General features: G+C 41.6%; 1 protein-coding gene across 5 annotated transcripts in view; it reads left to right on the top strand.

Annotated features, from left to right (window-relative positions):
- SH3PXD2A (SH3 and PX domains 2A) overlaps positions 1–12,995 on the top strand; it is a 338,938-nt gene that overhangs the window by 50,320 nt on the left and 275,623 nt on the right. The window lies entirely within an intron of this gene.

Here is a 12,995-nt window from a genome sequence, read left to right as displayed (position 1 = left end):
AAGTTATTTTTGAAGTATAGCTCCTAGAATTCCCTAGTCAGTGGCTTTGCTACCGAGGAGATTCAAGGAAATTATTATTTAATAAAGCAACTTTTTGAAACAGTTATTTTGGTGTTTGTTCACTGAGGAAAGTCTTGCCATTATGCTACTCTATAGTCTTTCCTGGTTGTTAGTGGTACAGTTTCCTCTTTCATCCTGAAAATAGGGTGTTCAGAGTCTGCATTTGGCAATTGCTAGGAATTTCCCTCTTAGGGTTTTGCTTCCTGATTGTGTTTCTATGCTTTTGACACTTCATCCATGTCTGATGATATCCCCTTTTACCAGCTTCTTGGAGAGTTTCCCTTTCTTGAACTCTCTGCACCAGATTTCTTAACAACCTCCACTACAATCTTCAAAGCCTGAGTTCATCAGCTTCAGGCCAGTGGCAGTATTCTCCCTAGTTGTTGTTTAATTGTTTAATCGTGTCCGACTCTTCATGACCCCATGGACCAGAGCACACCAGGCCCTCCTGTCTTCCACTGCTTCCTGGAGTTGGGTTAAATTCAGTGGACCACCTTGTCCGGTGATCCTCAATTGCTTTCAACCTGTGACACTGGATACTGTGGACAAAGTGCTTGATCGCTGCCGTGCCACCACCTCCTCCCTTGACCCTTGCCCAGCCTGGCTGATCAAAGCAGCTAGGCCTACAATGACCAAATGGGCCACAGCAATTATTAATGGGTCTTTCCTTGAGGGCAGGGTTCCTCCTGCTCTCAAGGAGACACTCATTAGGCCCATAAGAAAGAAACCTAATTTGGCGGCGGACGAAATTGGCAATTACAGGCCCGTCGCCAATGTTTCTTTCATTAGCAAAGTGGTGGAGAGGGTGGTGGCTGACCAGCTTCAGGCCCTTCTGGATGAAACAGATGCCCTGGATCCATTTCAGTCGGGCTTAAGGCTGTGCCATGGTACAGAAACGGCATTGGCCGCCCTGCACGATGACCTGTTGAGGGAGGCTAACAGGGGTAAAATATCTCTGTTGGTCCTTCTCGACATCTCGGCTGCCTTCGATACCGTCAACCACGGTATCCTCCTGGGGAGGCTCTCTGAGTTGGGAATTGGTGGCCTGGCGCTCGCCTGGCTCCGTTCCTTCTTGGGGGACCGTCCCCAGAGAGTACAGCTTGAGGAGAGTGTCTCGGCCCCGTGGAGTCTCAACTGTGGGGTTCTACAGGGGTCAATTATCTCCCCAATGCTGTTTAATATCTATATGAGGCCACTGGGTGGGGTCATCAGGGGGTGTGGGGCATCGTGTCATCAGTACACTGATGACACCCAGCTCTACATCTCCTTTCCACCTACTGCAGGAGATGCCGTCCTGTCCCTTCAGCGTTGTCTGGGGGCTGTACTGCAATGGAGGCAGGAAAATAGGCTGAGGCTGAACCCAGACAAGATGGAGGTTCTGAGGGTGGGTGCCCCCACTGTTGGTGGCTTGGGTGACTCTCTCTTATTGGGGGGGGTCACCCTTGCCGCAAAGAGTGGGGTCCCCAGCCTGGAGATCCATCTGGACCTGACGCTCACCATGGAAACTCAGGTGGCATCGGTGATCCGTTCCACCTTTTTTCATCTTTGGTGGATAGCCCGGCTGCGACCCTATCCCGATACGGGGGGTGCTCACTACCTTGGTTCATGCACTCGTAATCTCCAGATTAGACCACTGCAATGCGATCTATGTGGGGCTACCTTTGAGGTTGACGCGGAAACTCCAAGTGGTGCACAATGCGGCAGCCAGACTCCTTACTGGAGCGTGAAAATTCCATCATATTTCTCCTATTCTGGCCACGCTGCACTGGCTGCCCATTCGTCTCCATGCTGACTTCAAAGTTTTGATGCTTACGTACAAAGCCCTAAACGGTTTAGGACCTTGATACTTGGCGGAACGCCTACTCCCACCAAGTTCTACCCATGTCACTCGTGCGAGCCAGGAGGTGAGGCTGAGGAGCCTAAAGCCGAGGAAGGCCCGGAAGGAAAAAACAAGAAACTGGGCCTTCTCGGAGGTGGCTCCTCACCTCTGGAACAACCTACCTCCGGAGATTCGTGAGGCCCCCTCGCTGGGTATCTTTTAAAATCAACTAAAAATGTGAATGTTTCGGCAGGCCTTCCCTCCAGTTAATTCCTGATGTTTTCCTTTCTTCTTTTTCTTATTGTTCACCTTCCATCTTGTTGAATTTGTTTATTACGTAATAACTTTTTTTTGTATTTTTCTGTGTATTTTATGTTGTGAGCCGCCTAGAGTGGTCGTAATTGACCAGATAGGTGGGATATTAATTAATTAATTAATTAATTAATTAATTAATTAAATAAATAACTAACTAAATAAATAAATAAATAAATAAATAAATAAATAAATAAATAAATAAATAAATAAATAAATGTTGGTTGCTTCGATGACACTGTCCAACCATCTCATCCTCTGTCGTCCCCTTCTCCTCCTGCCTTCACACTTTCCCAAGGTCTTTTCCAAGGAGTCTTCTCTTCTCATGAGATGGCCAAACTATTGGAGCCTCAGCTTCAGGATCTGTCCTTCCAGTGAGCACTCCCTAGAGCAATCAGTATCTCCCAAACTGTGGGTGGGCAGACATCAGGCGTTCGCTATCACTATTTTATTAGAATGCTGAAACCCTTCAGCTAGAGCTTGACAAAAACAATGGCTGAGGGATTATACTGTATGTTGAGAATCAAAAACAGTAGATGTCTGGGCATAAATGGTCAGCCCAGGGATCTGGACCAGAACCAAATTCACATTTTTTTCCTCCAGATTCTATGTTGAATACACCATAGAATCTGTTCTTTAGAGCCAAGCCCTTCAGGATTCTCACATCCGCTCAGATCAACAAGACAGAGACTCAATACGCGTAGATTTACAGTGTGCATTTCTTAAACCTGGAATACCCAGTTAAAGGGGGGAAAGAAATCAGTTAAAGTGGCAAAATGAATATACAAAAATAACCCACTGCAAGACAGATTTAAAAGAGAAAATGACAAAACACCAGTGGTCATCATCTCCCATCTCCCAACTGAGTCAGAATCACTAGTGAACTGCAGCCCTTTCTGGACATTACTCTTTTCTTCTCAAAGGCCCTGGAGATTGGCCTTTTTTTGCTACAGATGCTTACAGCCAGTCCCCAAACTGTTGGTGCGCAACAGGTCATATAACATGCAGACATGGAAACAGCAACAAGACCCTGTTATACACCTAGATGCCGACTCTGTCCCCATATCTACTTTAGCAGCATCCTAACAAAAATGCCACCCACACCATCAGCAGATCATTGACTTGTTCATCTGCTGATGTCCTCTATCTCATCTTTTAGCCAATTAAGTTCTTTTCGTTGATATAACTCTTACCTCAGCATAGCATCCTGAAAACAGCTTAATCTGCATTTCAAAGACAGCAACCTGTCATTGGTACAACTGACAGACAAGCTGATCACTTATTAACACAATGTCTGTGTAATCAGTACTTCATTCATTACTTGTGCTAACAATGTCACTATCACTCTGAAAGTCAATTTCCAATGTAATTGCTACCTCCCCCCCAAATCTTCCTTGGTCTCCACCCTTCTTTCCTGTACTCTGCAACTCATTTAAAACTTGTGGACTAACTGTGATGATGGTTCATGTGTCTGTGGAAGTGGATTTTAATCCACAAAAGATCTCTGTGCAATAAATCTATTCATCTTTATGGTGCCATAATAATGTTGATTTCATTTTTATTTGATGTCTGTTATAGTAAATCCGAATTTACCTTCTATCAATCCCTGTCTAATCTCAGCTGGCCACTAAGGTGTGATTACCCAGTTCCTTCTATTCTTACTTTGCAAACATGTTTAGACCAACATGGCTTATTCTGTGTTTTTTTTCCTTTTCTGTCCATATAATGTTTATATGACCATCCTTTATGTGCAGTGCTCAGGCAAGTGTTTCCTGTCATGAAGCTATGTATACTTGGATCCCATTTCATATATTGTTGCAAGCTCTGCCACCTCACAAAGGACAAGTGGTGGAATAACTGACATGGGAAGTCTCCTGTCATCAGATACAGATCTGTGTTCATAACTGCTCCAGCATTTTGTGTTAAAGGAACTAATTGTCATCGGTGAAATCAGTGGCAATATGTCCTAATCAGGACCCTGTAGCTATTTCTCTCTATGGAAACAGGAAATAACTAAGATGTGACTCATGAGAAAAAGGGATGGAATACTGGTAGTATACAGTGTGGTGAGATTACAGTTCAGAGGAAGCTTTGATCTCTATCAGAGGCGTGTGGCAAAAGGCTGCTGTCTATTCTAAATTCAAACTTCAGTGGTTTCCACTTGCTCCTACAGCTGGATGAGCACATCAAAGGCACGTTGTCAGATCCGTTCATTATACTAGTTTGGAAGGAGTGAATTAATAAGGACTCAGCTTTTTAAAATTGACCAAGACTGGGTCTTTCGCAGTCCATTGAGGGATGTCCACTTATAACCAGGTGTCCAAGTCAGAAAATGAGCTATTACAACTATTTTTGTTTATACAGATTTCCACTAATTAACATATTTCACAGATAACACTTATCTTTTCTCTTACCAGTTTTAGGACCTTCAAATCATGGCATGTTATATGTATTTGAATAAAATAAGGGAAAGGAACTCCTTCATTATATTCATTGCTCTGACACTTGTAACATCAAGTGGCTAGTGGAAGTTAGGAGGAGAAATACTAGAGCCATGGTTTCTCTGCATATAGTTTACTCCTGAGTTGGTAACAACTTTAAACAAAGAATTGGGCTCTGCAGATGATTGCTTGTTTCTAAGCCCTTTCTTTTCTGTTGAACCTCAGCTATTTCCCCACCCCACCCCCACCCTTGTCTGTGTTCTTGTAAGTCTCCTGGACTTTCCTGTTAGGTTTGAAAAGTTTGCATCAAGCTAAAGTTATCAATGGCTTTAGTGTGTTGGACAGGAAATGATGTCTCCAATCAAGGGAGAAGGCATCTTGAAAGGTCCCATTGATAAGTGCGTGGGGAGGGAGAGCTCAGCACCATATCTGCTGAGCAACATGTATCCTTCTCTATTCCCACTTGAAAACACAGCAAGACCCCAAACTCTCCTCGCTGCCCAAATCCTCACTCTTTTATTTCAAACATTTCATCCACAGGCAGTTTAAGGTATCTTTTGTTCTCTGGGTTGGCTTCAAGAACATAGGCACACAGAGAACTGCAGGATTTCTGAAAGAATTTTGATTGAGGCATCCATGTTTTTGGATTAGAGATGTGTATCTTGGAACATGTGCCATTCAAACATTTTAGTCCCACCTTTCCACTGTTCATGGTAGATCACAGTGTCACTCAGAATCAGATATGAATGTTGTCACTTTTTTGGAGCACGGCGCCCAGAGTATCCCAGCCAACATGGCCATTGTTCTTGCTAACTGGGATGTTCACAGTCCAAAAATGTTATTTCTCATCTCTGCTAAAAATCTACCAGAAGTATGAAAGACTCTCTTTTTTGGACTGTAACTCCCAAAATAACCCACCTAGCACAGTCAGTGGCTGTGTTTGCTGGGGTACTACAGTTTTAAAAGACAACTTTTCTCATTGCTGAAATATATATGCAAAAAATGCAATGATTTAAGAGCTCTTCAAAAACTCAGCAATAGATACTGGTGTGCTGGTCGGCTCCAAAGAGCAACACACAGTACAGTGGGGTCTTGACTTGAGAACTTAATCCGTATTGGAAGGCAGTTCTCAAGTCAAAAAGTCTGTAAGTCAAGGTATATTTATTATCTTGCTTGCTACATTGTAGGTAATTAAAGAACAGGGTTAACATCTAGGAGAGCAGACAAAAGGGCCACCATGTTTCAGAATACAGTAAACTCTTCAGGGATGTCTTAATTAAGTCTTAGTGAAACAGTATTTTCTGAGTGAAGACACTTTTCTAGTGTAGAATTATGGTATTACTGCTCTTTCTACTTTTGATGGAAAACTGCAGCATTTGTGGTGTTAAACTCACATAAACATATACTGGCTCTTGTCTTGATTGTTACTTGCTCTTCTCCTCTCCCATCTGCTCCCTTAAAACTCTTCACAGTAAATGTGTTGGAATGGCTTTCTTTGCTCAGCCTCAATTTTATAACACTCGAACATCTGTGAAGCCACAGATACTCCACTAGGCCTTTGGAAACTGGCTAAATCCTTCCCATTTCACAGAACTTTGCCAATAAGATGGTGTCATCTGCATATCTTAAATTACTGGTGTTTCTTCCACCTATGTTCACTTCTCTTTCATCTGAATCTTATCCCGCTTCCTGTGTGGCATGTTCTGAATACAGACTGAGCAGGTAAAAGGATAAAATGCACCCTTGCCTGACACCTTTACCTATAGGAAACTATTCTGTCTCACTATAGTCTGTCCTAATGGTAGCTTCACTACCACAGTACAGGCTATGCATCAGGACCATCACGTTCTGCACTCCTGTTTCTTTCAGAAAAACCCCTTGTTTCTCATGATACACATAGTTAAATGCTTTGCTGTAGTCTATAAAGCATACACTGGTCTTCTTCTGAACTTTTTTTGTGTGCTCCAGTAGCCAGTGGATATTTGCAATATGATCTTGAGTGCCTCTCTCTTTTCAGAATCCAGTTTGAACATCAGGCAACTCAAGGTAAAAGCCTTGTTACAACACCTTGGGCATCATTTGGCTTGCATGGGAAATTAGAGCATTGGTCCTATAGTTACTGCACTCTTTGGCATCAGCATTTTGGGGATTGGTTTGGGAGCCCATTACTGATCATAGCATCTTTTCCCAAGGTCATCCTCCCACAACACCAGATCCTCACAGACTATGCTCCTCCAGGCGGCCACTCTGAAGGAGGCCAGAGAATCTTCAACAAGATAGGCCTTGTCAACAGTGACATCATCTCCAGAACTGGCTCCTGGTCAAGCTGCACCTGCTCTCTCTCCCCCCCCCCAATTTTTAAGTGCTGTACACACTTCTCCTTCAAGGGGCCTTCGAAGGCAGCCTCACTTGGATTTTAGCCTCCTGCCCTGCTGCCTTATTCGAAATGTTGCACTGTCGGGGCTTATTTGCCATGTCATATTGCCAGGTTATTACATGTTTATTACATTCATTGTTGTATTATTTTATCTATTGTTATACGCCAGATAAATAATATTGAACATTTCTGGTCTGTGAACCATTGTTTTGTTTTCTTTATTTTATTGGCATATTTCTGTAAAGATTTTGACAGGTTCGGTCTCTGTGGTTTTAAATATTTTTATCATATTGTTGAATATTATCCCACATGTGGTTTTTCTTCAAGTAGTACGGGGTGTGAGCTGTTAAGTTTTATATGTTTATGACACAAACGGAGTGTTTGATCACTGCAAAGCACTGAGCCGCATGTGTCTGTTTTATTGTCAGCTTGCATCATTATTTCCCATGCTGGACTTGGCTCAGTCCCATTTCTGTGGGAGCTGGATCTGCTACGTTGGGTTGATTTCAAATGGCCAGGGACGTGGGGAGGGGTTAGGAAAGCCATCTGAAGAGGCTGAGCTAGCAGTCTGGGGAGAAAGGCTGGAAATTAGGATTTGTTTTTTCACGTTTTATTAGAGTTTTTTTCATCAGTTTGGTGCAGTTTATTCTCATGATACCTCTTTTGTGTGATTTTTAAACTTGTCAGTAGGATTACACTGATTTTGATCTTGTATTCAACCTGGAGATGGAAGGAAAGCAAATACACTGTAGAGTCCTTTTTTGTTAGAGAAATGAATAAGGATGCACTGAGGACTATTGTGTTTATGGAGGGGCTATGACTTTGCTGCAAGTGGGGCACATGCCCATCCTTGACTGCCTAGGGAAAACAGTGTGGTACAGGTGTTAAAGTGTAAGCTTAGAACTAGGGAAACCAGGTTCAAGTCCTTGCTCATCCATGAATGGTCTTCAGCCAATCACTATATCTGAGCCAAATTTAACTCAGATGGTTGTTTTGTAGGGACAGTACGGAGTTATGCATATGTATTCATTTAACTTGCCTGATATTTGTTGTTCAAGTAGCAGCTTTTTGGGGGGAATATGGGCAGGCATTTGAGGGAGTGGTGTTAATTCTGCCCACCCCATTCTGCAATCCTGAAGGAAGTTGCTCTTGAAGCTGCTGTGTCCAGGGAGAGAAGCTTTAATATGGATAGGGAAGCAATGTATGAAATATCTAGGTAAAGCTTAGGCTGATAAGATCTCCAATAACTGTTATTGCTGCTGCTGCTATAATCCTGGGAGAATATGAGTCATTAGTATTAGTATGTCCAGAGATTTCTTTCCAACATCTAGCTTATATTCTAATGGCCAGCTGGTACACATTACTGAATCTCAAGTGGCTAGGGGTAGCTTCTACATGTACTCAATAATAATAATAACAGCTTGCTATCGAATTGATTCCAACTTAATAGTGACCCTTTCCAGGGCTTCTTAGATGAACAATACACAGAAATGGTTTACCATTCCCTTCTTCTGGTGACATCTAGGGACTGTATAGCTTACCTATGACTGCATAGGCTGCCTCTTCTCCGAGGAGCATAGTGGGGAATGAAACTCCTAACCTCTGGGTCCACAGCCAGATATTTAAGCCAGTGAGCTATCAAGTTAGCTACATATAATTAATACAGATATGATTTATACTACTTCTAGTACTAAGTTTTTATATCCTTAGGAGTAATTTTATTTTTTCTCTGGGATATAGAGTGATATTACTTATTCCCTTAGTTTACTCCGTGGATAGTGCGTACAATGCCAGTGAAATTAAAAGGACTCCAGTGTCTGACCAGCGAGATCTTTAAATAAAATAGAGAGACTGAGAATAAAGAAGAGGGCTGTTTTGGATACAGAAGGTCACAAAATTATGCTGGGCTCGTTTCAGCTGAGAGTTTTCTTGAACAAAGGGCAACAGTTTCATAGCTATTTTGTGTATAAAATGAAGGTGCCTCCGGTGCCAGATTTGATGCTGCAGGAAGAATTTTAGGTAGGCAGAAAACTGAAATTGAACTATGCAACACATTATCCCATGTTGACATTTTGACCACAAAGAGCCATCTGAAGTAGTGGAATATTTTGAAGGCGAGTAAAGGAATGGTTTTCTTTTGCACATTCTCTCTCTCTCTCTCTCTCTCTCTCTCTCTCTCTCTCTCTCTCTCTCTCTCTCTCTCTCTCTGTGTGTGTGTGTGTGTGTGTGTGTGTGTGTTTTAACTCACTCTGATCCAAGTGGGTTTTCTTGAAAGGGGCAAAAATTCACATATGGCCTGTTTGAATATTTGGGGGGGAAAATAAAGAATTAATGCAGAGTGTCAAGAGGGGTTAAAGTGCTGTAGGGCATTTTGGAGAATGGCTGTGAAACTTTGCAAACCTTGCATGTTGTTCCTAAGATAGTTGTGATTATTTATAGAGCACTGATGAACAGCTGAGCACTGAAGGGCATAAAAGAATGTGACCATGCAGTCTATAATTGTCAGTAGTATAATGGTACTCTTTCCATACTTGCCAATTTGAAGCACTGTTATCGTAGCACCACTTGAATTTCTTATCATTTTTATGCAGTGCCCTCCAATTTATAAATATCCACACACTTGTTACAGTACAAATTAATATGTCTATGAATAGTTCACATATTCCTTTTATAAATACTTTACAATTTTAATCTTTGTCTCTATGGCCATCATGGATGATAAGACAGTATTCTTTTTTAATGCATGGTCCTCAAGGAAGCCCTCAAGATCATGGATCAGGTGGATTTGTCCACAAATGTCCTTGGTTCCTGACCATTTCTTCTACTGTTTGAACCTAGTGGATCTTGGGGAACCAGAAGAAATCTGTGTCTATAACTTGAAGTTGCAATTTTGAAACACATTTCCACACAGGGTTTGGAAATGGTACTTCTTCATTCAGCCCTCTGTGCTGATCTCTGACCTGGTATCTCAGGAGACAATGATGCATTCAATGGGGCCACAATATGTACCACCACTTCTTTCCTGCTTGCATGCTGAAGATCTTAGCTAACAGATAGAAAGAAGCAACTATTGTAATTCTGCTCTGGTGCTACAATAAGAAGGATTGCTAAATTCAGACCAATAGTGGCTGCCACCAGATTGACTCATACATCCTTCATTCTTCCATGTACACAAGTACCTGACTGATTACTACCACTTCTTTCATACTTCAGATAGTTGATGATACAATACGATAAACCTTTATTGGCATTAGGCAGTAACTCAGGGAACATAGACAAAATCAACATTAATGAGGAAGTACAAAATCATGAGAAGAAATACATATTATCTGGAGAATGGGGTAAGGAGAATTCAATGTTGTAAGGCAAAAGTAAGTTTCAAATTTTCAGTTAAGTAGTTTGCTGCCACCTCAGTGAGGGGAGCAACTTCAGATAGTCTATTCATTTTGCTTGCATCTGCATGGTTACTTGCTACTTTGCACTTTATTATGTTTTTTAAGGTTTAACCTTTTAAAAAAGAACTTATGAACTGGCTCTGAGAAAGGGGAGGATAAACTTTGGGCATGATCCTACTAATCAGCCAGTTAGCATTCTGCACAATTCTGCTTGGAGGAAAAGGAGAAGGTACTGTTCTGGGCTCAGAACAAACCAGATTACAAGTGTAGTCCTGTGGAAATATGATTTTTTTTCCTCCAGAGCAGCTTTGTCCCTGAAATTTTTCCTTTAATTTTTCTTGTACTCAAATTGCCACTGCCATGTCTGGCACACACACACACACGTGTGTGCGCGTGCACACACACACACACACACACACACACACACACACACAGAGAGAGAGAGAGAGAGAGTTTTGCTTTGTTTATTAATTTAATTAATTTTATCCTGCACTTTCTCCCTCTCTCCAAAGGATCTCGACATTACAATTTGAAATCTATAGTACAATTACAGCAGCATAAAATATTAAGCAACAACACATTAAAATGAGGGGTTAAAATGGTTGGGCGAAAAGAAAGAGTTTAGCCACTGGTATTGAAAGGAATTCAGTATAGAAACCTGGTGTACTGTACATTCTTCTTACCATGCTCTAACTCTACAAAAGATGATCAGTAAAAGAAAAGTCAAGACTGTCTTAGGGTAGGGAAGGAATAGCCACCCTGATGTCTGAGGAAAAACCTGGCGACATTTAAATGATTTGTTTTTGTTTTACAAGCTGATTTCACCCCATGAGTTATTGTTGCAGTGCCTGGGAGATTGGCCATCCTGCCCAGGAATCACATAGTTATCAGCATGTTATGAAATCAACTGTTTATCAATCTTGTTTCCACTATTGTCTAAACATTCCCTCTTGGAAAACAATCTGTTCGGTTTCCAGTTTTTGTTTTGGAGGGAACTTTACCCAGCAGTCAATGTCATAGTCCCTAGGAGGAAATTTGCTGCCATGCAACAATAGATGGCAGAGATAATTGGGGAAATCACTCATTTCCCATAAAGCGCCATATATATTATTTTTAAAGTTCTCCTGTTAGCATCCATGTCCTCTGTTCCCTTTAGTTATCTGTTACTGAAAACAGATGCAGCATCACCATTCATGTATTACTCTGCATGGCATATAGGAGATAAGTGCACAAGCAGGAATTCCTGGTTCACATCTCTTTTTGGCTTGGTGGTCTTATTCCTGTTGATATCAAATTGCCATCCACCAAGCCCAATTTCTCTTTCTTCAGTATTGGACAAGTAATGTTAACCTACATTGTCACATAGTTGTAAGTTGCTGAAAAGCATTTAACCTGATAGCATTGATGGGGAACCTGTGGCCCAGCAGTGTTTATTGGATTCTAGTTCCCATGGGAGCATGGTGAATGGTTAAAGATGGCAGAAGTTGTAGTCCAGTAGCATCTGGAGGGTGCAATAATTTAAGTGTTAAATATTATAATTCATGGATTTCACAAAACAATCCACTGCTTCAGATGGAGGGGACATTTTCAACAGGACTGGAGTACTAGAGCAGCACAGTTGAAACTCCCCACCTGACATGCTCTAGCTGGGTCCTTCAGAAACTGTTATATCATCAGTTATAACTGTGTTAATACAGTGTGTGATTTGGTCCTCAGCATGAACTTTACTTCATTGTGTTATGGAAGAGCTGAAGGATTTGCACACCAATATACAGAAAGTGTAGGCAAGCACAAAAGCAATTTTTAAAAGGCAATCACATCAGTTTGCTTTCCTTCTCAATGCTTAGAAAAGTGCTGGCTGAAGGATTCAGATAGTTGTAGTCCAAAAAAGTAATTTTTCTGACCTTTACTTCAGAGTTCTTATTTTGAATGGTTAGTTGGGCAGTCCTGAGTGTCTTCACGTAAAACTGAAAACTGTTATGTTTAATTAGTCATGTTCTGGGTGCATGTAGGAATGCAGCTTAAACAAATAAACCCTTGTGTTTGTATTGATCTGAGAGAACAAACAGAGATACGATCAAATGCCAGAATGGCTAAACATGCCTTCTAGCTATGGGCGATTCAAATAATGATTTCTAGCAACGGTAGAGGTTTTTGAAATGTATTTCAAACATCTGTTGTAAAAGCAGCTACTCTCCTGGCTTGTTAAATTGGACAAGATGATTAGCATATTCCTAGGAATTCCTTAGACTCTTTCTCTGTCAGCTCTAATCCCCTTATGAGCCCAACTACTGTAGTGACATTTTCTGATGGTTGCCAATTTTGCTTTGAGGTCAGTTGGGAGGACGATAGATATTGTTGCCAGTAGAACAACAAGGGTGTGATGAACAAATGCAAGAAAGAGTCACCTGACTCTGAGGGTGTATAATCCAAACACACAAAGCCTTTTCCAAGCTCTAGTTTAAACTTCACTGTGGCTGCCCTCATCTTGTAAAAGGGGAGAAAACTGCAAGCTGTGTACTTCTGCAGTTCTTCATTTGTTCTCCCCTGGTTGCTGGGTTCTGAGTCTTGGGATGATTATGGTTGAAGAG

The sequence above is a fragment of the Pogona vitticeps genome, chromosome 3, assembly GCF_051106095.1.
Source record: "Pogona vitticeps strain Pit_001003342236 chromosome 3, PviZW2.1, whole genome shotgun sequence".
Classification (NCBI taxonomy): domain Eukaryota; kingdom Metazoa; phylum Chordata; class Lepidosauria; order Squamata; family Agamidae; genus Pogona; species Pogona vitticeps.
The sequence above is the reverse complement of the archived record's forward strand: the minus strand, read 5'-3'. Positions and strand labels throughout refer to the sequence as shown.